This window comes from Phacochoerus africanus, chromosome 9 (genome assembly GCF_016906955.1).
Source record: "Phacochoerus africanus isolate WHEZ1 chromosome 9, ROS_Pafr_v1, whole genome shotgun sequence".
NCBI lineage: Eukaryota > Metazoa > Chordata > Mammalia > Artiodactyla > Suidae > Phacochoerus > Phacochoerus africanus.
The window spans coordinates 28317214-28323560 of NC_062552.1; the positions used below are offsets into that span (position 1 = coordinate 28317214).

Consider the following 6347-nt stretch of genomic DNA (forward strand, 5'->3'; position numbering starts at 1 on the left):
AGTATCAAACACTAAGCACAGTTATAAACAACCCCCAGGGAGCTTTCAGATTTTTTTTTTTTTTTTGGTATTTAATTAGGGAACTCTTCCAACATACACAGAAAGTACACAGAATAGTATAAGGAGCCCTCACACACCCATCACCCAGTTTTAATAATTATCAACTCATCGCCACTCTTGTACCATGTCTCCAAACCACAACTCCCTTCCATGTTATGTGAAATCAAAGGCCATATATCACAACATTTTATCTAGAAATATTTGTTATTTACTCTTGATTTTAAAACTCAAGATAACAGCATTATTCCACCTAAAAAAATAATAACTCTTCAATATCATCAAATAGTGTTCAAATTTCCCAGCTCTTAAGTCTCTTTTAATCTATAGGTCTTCCTCTGCTATAGTTTGAGTTCCTGCAAAAAGAGATCCTAAGACAAGGAGTCAAATACATACAGTTTATTTCAGAAGTTCAGGGCACACCACAAGGGAAAGAGAAAATAACAGAGAGGAGGAAAAAAAGGCAAGCAACAAAGGGTATGAAGCATAAACCAACAATGCTATTTAACCATTTACCGGAGCATGACTAATTCTTAGAACAGGTATAAACACACACAAACACCCTCAGAATTATCCCCCTGAGATTTAAAAAAGCTAGTATTAATTCATCCACTTTAGTCATTGATTAAGGGCTGCTTCCGGAGCATTAATTTCCTGGTAGTCCCGACCTTCCAAAAGTGGGCAGAGCAGCCTTCCACAGTTCAGGGAAAAAAGCTCTTTGGCACAGAGATGAGCTTGTGACAACTGGAAGTCAGGCTGAGCACAGCAAAAGGCATAAAAGACAGGTGGGCACTGACAGCGTCTGCTACACTTTCTTTTCCCTCCTTGCCATTGAGATGGTGAAAACATTGGGTGGCTTTGTCCTGCAGGATTTCCAACATTCTGTATTTTGTTGAATGCATCCACATAGTGTCTTTTAATCCGTTTGCTATCCCCTGCATTTCCTATGCTCTCCTTCTCTGATGGGTCATTAAATACAGACTTGATCACCTAACAGGTTGGATATTTTAGCAAGAAGACACCATTGGTCAGAGTTCCCTAGTGGCACAGTGGGTTAAGGATCTGGCATTGCCACTGCTGTGGCTCAGGTCACTGCTGTGGTGCAGGTTTGATCTCTGGCCTGGGAACTTCTGCTTGCTGCAAGCACAGCTGAAAAAAAAAAAAAAAGACACTATCAGTGATAAGGACAGAACTTTTCATTCACACGTACATAATGCCCAGTCGTCTTTGTGTTATGTTAAAAACTTTTTCCCAAGTCCATATTTCATTAGAGCATGAAAACATTCTAACTTTCATTCCTTATTTATTAGCAGGAATACCTCTATAACACAGAAACTGCTTCTTGTCCACTCTTCAGTCAACCCGTGGTACACTTAGTAAAAGAAAGGTAGGGTCAACGTTATTTATAAATTCTCAGAATCCTCTGTAGGTGACCAGGAATTCTTTGTTTTTTATGAACTCACAGATTTAAATATATATTCTGTGTTTCAATCCATAGCTCAAAAGTTCCCATTTGTGGCCAATGAAAACCCATTCAGACTAGCTTCTGAGTCCTTTTTTTTCACTTATTTTGGTGGTCATTGAAAAGTTCTTGCTTTATTATAGGACAATATGATCCAGGGTCTTCTTGCATTTTTCCCACTCTAGTCTTGAAATTAGCTACTTCTTCAGGAATCCAGGTTCCTTATAGTGGGAAATAGTATTAGAAACCATAGTCCAGGTTCTATGGGTGCTCACTGCTACTGAGCAGGTCATTATTTCTAGGCCTTGTTGGTGGGCAGAGCTAGGATATAAGGTTTTTTGGTTCTTTTTTTTTTTTTTTTAAGATGAATACATTCTGAGCTCTTGCTGATGTTTTTAATTCAAGTTTAGGATTATAGGGTTTGTTCTTCTTTCATTTTTTTTTTTTCCTCTTTTTCTTTTTACAGCCACACCTGTGGCATATAGAAGTTCTTGGTAGGGGATGAATCAAACCTGCAGCTGCAGGCCTACACCACAGCCATGCCAATGCCAGATCCCAGTCACATCTGCAACCTTCACTGCAGTTTGCAGTGACACCAGATCCTTAACACACTGAGCAAGGCCAGGGATCTAACTGGCATCCTCATGGACACCGTGTCAAGTTCTTAACCCACTGAGACTCCTACTTTGATTTTATATCTTTTTCTCCTTGATTCTTAATATAAACATAATTACTTATTTGCCATATCCTGTATTATATACCACAGTTTCAGAACAGCAGGAGTATCATTATTACAAACCGTAATAATGATAATTGAAAATAGGTTAAAGTGTATTTGAAATTCGTTTTGTTCTTAGAGTATACTCTACTAGATTTATATGTTAAATTACTGGGTTTTCAAAGTCACTTGAGGAGTTCTTGTCATGGCTCAGTGGTTAAGGATCCTGACTAGGGTCCATGAGGAGGGGGGTTCATTCCCTGGCCTCGCTCAGTGGGTTAAGGATTTGGTGTTGCCGTGAGCTGTGATGTAGGTCTCGGATGAGGCTTGGATCCCGTGTTGCTGTGGCTGTGGCACAGGCCCGCAGCTGTAGCTCTGATTCGACCCCTAACCTGGGAACCTCCACATGCCCCAGGTGTGGCCCTAAAAAGACAAAAGACAAAAAAATAAATAAATAAAGTCACTTGAAATAACTCCTCTCAGTGTAGTTAAGCTACCAACTCAATACAGTAATCTTGATTTTGCTTTTCTGATTTTAGGAATTACTAAATTTAATTTGACTTCATAATCATGTAAGACATTTACATGGTTTCAAAGTCAAATTCTCAAAACGAGGTATAATCAGAAAGTGTAGGGAGTTCCCTGGTGGCTTGGCAGGTTAAGGATCCAGTACTATAGCTTCCGTGGATGAGATAAGTGCTGTGGCATAGGTTTGATCCCTGGCCCGAGAACCTCTGTATGCCTTGGATATGCACCCCCCCACACAAAAAGTGTAGATTTTGTTAGTGTTTCCTCCACTGTGTTCCAAAGACAGGTAACCAATTTTTCATATTTTTTCTCTAAAAATTATGCTCTTGTATTGTTGCTACGAATTAAATATAAGCAAATATATATTCATATTCTCTCAATCTTTTTCGGATAAATGGTAGCATATTATATATTTCTCTCTACCTTGCTTTTTTCAAGGTAATAATGCATCCTGCCAAGCAAATGAAGATTGAAGTGTACAGAGACATTCTTCATTTTGAGCTGTATAATTCTCCAGCTGGGTGTCTGAATTCCCTATTGACAAACATTTGAGTTTTTACAGAATTTTGTTGTAACGAACAGATTTGCAATTAATATATCCTCCTATAGATTACAAATGGAATTTTAAGTTTAAAAACACAAATATTCTGACTTTACTTTGTAAATTGTTTTACAAAGATTGAAGAGTTTTGTTTGTTTGAACTTCTCTTAGTATGTGTTACCTATGATCCTATCAGTGTGGCTTCTACATTTTCTCATTTTTATTATAAATTTCCTTTGCCTCATACTATATAACCAGCTGCTGCAAATGGTCCATGGATGCATGAAATAGGGTAGCCCCCTGCTTATAAGATAAAAAGTTCAATATCCACCTATTGATTGAATCTATTTTTCAGTCTCCATCAAATCTTGAGAAAGACATGTTAATGCCTCTTATAACAATCATATTTCTGTCAGTTTCTCCTTGATTTTCCAGACACTTCTTTCCTTTTCTATTTTAAGCCTATCTTTCTTTATAAAGGCTCATGAATTTTACATCCTCATTGGAGATTATATCTTTATCAATATGAAATGACCCTCATTTTCCTGACAAATTATTTTTGCTTTGAATGGCATTTTCTCCTTCCTGTCTTTCATTCTTCTTTCTTCCTTTTTCCCCCCATTGTATTGTTTACCCTTTTATTTTTAACCTTCAGAGGAGGAGAATACCTGTCCTGTGCTCTAGCTGGCAACCGTCTTGAATTCTTGAACCAGGGAGTAGGCAGAGGCTTCTCTCAGTCACCAGCAGGATCTTTCCTGCCAGGGGGCAAAGCTGTGACTGCTCCCGACAGGGATTTTCAGCTGAGCTCCATGAGATCTTCACTTAATGATGTTTCCTCTCAGGTTCTGGCTGCTGCTTACGCTTCCTTTCCAGTGTCAGGGTTCTGTGGATTCATCATTTTTCAGTGTCTGGGTGAGATGCTAGATGCATGATAATTTTATGTGCTGCATGAGAACACATTGTATTTTAAACTGGTAGCCAACCTGTCATGTCTTTAATATCCCTGCTATTAGTGATATGATTTTAATATTAACTTTGTATCATAAAAGCTTATCTTGAAGAGAACTTAATAGCTGAGTGTGAGGAGTTCCTGCTGTGGCTCAGTGGTAACAAACCCAACTAGTTCCATGAGGACACGGGTCCAATCCCAGGCCTTGCTCCATGGATTAAGGATCCAGCATTGCCATGAGTTGTGTAGGTCGCAAACACGGCTTGGATCTCACGTTGCTGTGGCTGTGGCGTAGGCTGGTAGCTACAGCTCCAATTCGACCCCTAACCTGGGGACTTCCATATGCTGCAGTGTGGTCCTTAAAAAAAAAAAAAAAAGAAAAAAGCTGAATATGACACAGAAAATGAAACTATGTATAAAAGACGATAAAATATACTTAGAGATTTTTATTCTATGAATGTGAATATTCCAGAACTAAAAAAAATACTACTTCATCCTTTCACTTTGGGATGTATTTATATTAAGAATGTACGTACTTTTAAGGACATTTCCTTTTTTGTATTGAGAACTTTGGATGAATTAGAAAATTCAACAATGATAACCTGTGTAAATCAACTATACTTCAATAAAACAACAATGATAACTCAATTCTATTACTCTCGATATTGGCAAAGAAATTTGTGGGGAAAAAAACTGAATTCTTCAAACAATACAAGTGGATCAATATACTACTGATTTTTAAAATCAATAAATGACAATTCAGCTTCTATTACCCAATTAATGTAGTTCATTAAATTTTTATTTCTTCTAAAATATATAAAAATGTATTCTTTTCAAAAGAGGTATATATGTTAATGTGCCTTAATGTCATCTTTGGAGGAATTTTAAAACGTTTAAAACATTTAAAGAGATTTTCCCAACAAAATTTCACAATTTGCACCTCAGAAAACATTACCATCATTCCTAAAGACCACAAAGTAAAATTCATTCATTTTTCAAATCATAAAACTGGGTCTCCAAATTATACGACTAATTTTTTTCACTTCTTACTTTGAAATAATTTCAAATTTATTGAAAAGTTGCAAAAATGGGATACAAAGCCCATATAACCCAGACTTGTCAAATGTTAACATTTTGCCATGTTCACGTTCCCAATCTCTCTCCTCATCTACCTCTCTTTTCTCTCTCATGTGTACATACACTTACACACAGAGAGACATAACAAGAATAAGAGCATTCTCTTAATAATCATACTACAATGATCAAAATTAGAAATCTGACATTGACACTATAATCACTATCAGCTTCTATTACCCAATTAATGTAGTTCATTAAATTTTTATTTCTTCTAAAATATATAAAAATGTATTCTTGACACTATCATTCACCTGCATTCAAATTCTTCCAGTTTCCCCAGTAACGTCCTTCATAGCATCCAGGAACCAACATAGATCATGAACTGCATTCAGATGTCATGCCTCTCTAGTCTCTTGAATCTGGACTAGTCCCTCCACCTTCTTTGATCTTGTTTTGAAGAGTGCAGGGCACTTGTTAGAACAGGAACTAGTTTTCACTCTTCTCAGCTTCTTCCGGAGTCGGCGCTGCCTTGGCATCAAAACTTGGGTGTGTGTTATCCTGAACTTACAGAATCTACTTCTCAAGAGTGAATAAACCTAACCACTCATTTTCTTGAATCTTTATGTATAGCATCTGAATCCACATACACATGTAAAGACTCAAGGCAAACTTAAAAACTAGTTGTGGCAAGGGTAGCTGGTATTTACATAGTTCTTACTCTGTTACATATATTTAGTCATTCAATACTTATAAATCCCCTATGGCATGAACATAATTATCATCATTCTGTTTTATAGCAGAGAAAATTGACGTGCAGAGAAATTAAGTAACTTAGCCTAAACCACACAGCTAGAACTTCAACCTGAACTTCAACCCCAACAATCTGGCACTAGAGGCGTCTACGGGTTCTGTCTCTCCCAGATAAAGCTCACCACCACTTTAATCCAGCTGCTGAGTACTTGGTCTTTATGATAGGTTGACATATGATCTGGGTAATAAAACCCTTGAGAACAAC

At 37.2% G+C, this 6347-nt stretch overlaps 1 long non-coding RNA gene across 1 annotated transcript; it reads right to left on the reverse strand.

Annotated features, from left to right (window-relative positions):
- Window positions 1-1177: 1177 nt before the first annotated feature.
- Window positions 1178-6009, reverse strand: LOC125135739 (uncharacterized). Its single transcript, XR_007137042.1, has 3 exons — window positions 5644-6009; window positions 3975-4250; window positions 1178-1206 (listed from the first exon to the last, which is right to left on the reverse strand). It is a non-coding gene; the product is annotated as an uncharacterized LOC125135739 (long non-coding RNA).
- Between the last annotated feature and the right edge of the window lie 338 nt (window positions 6010-6347).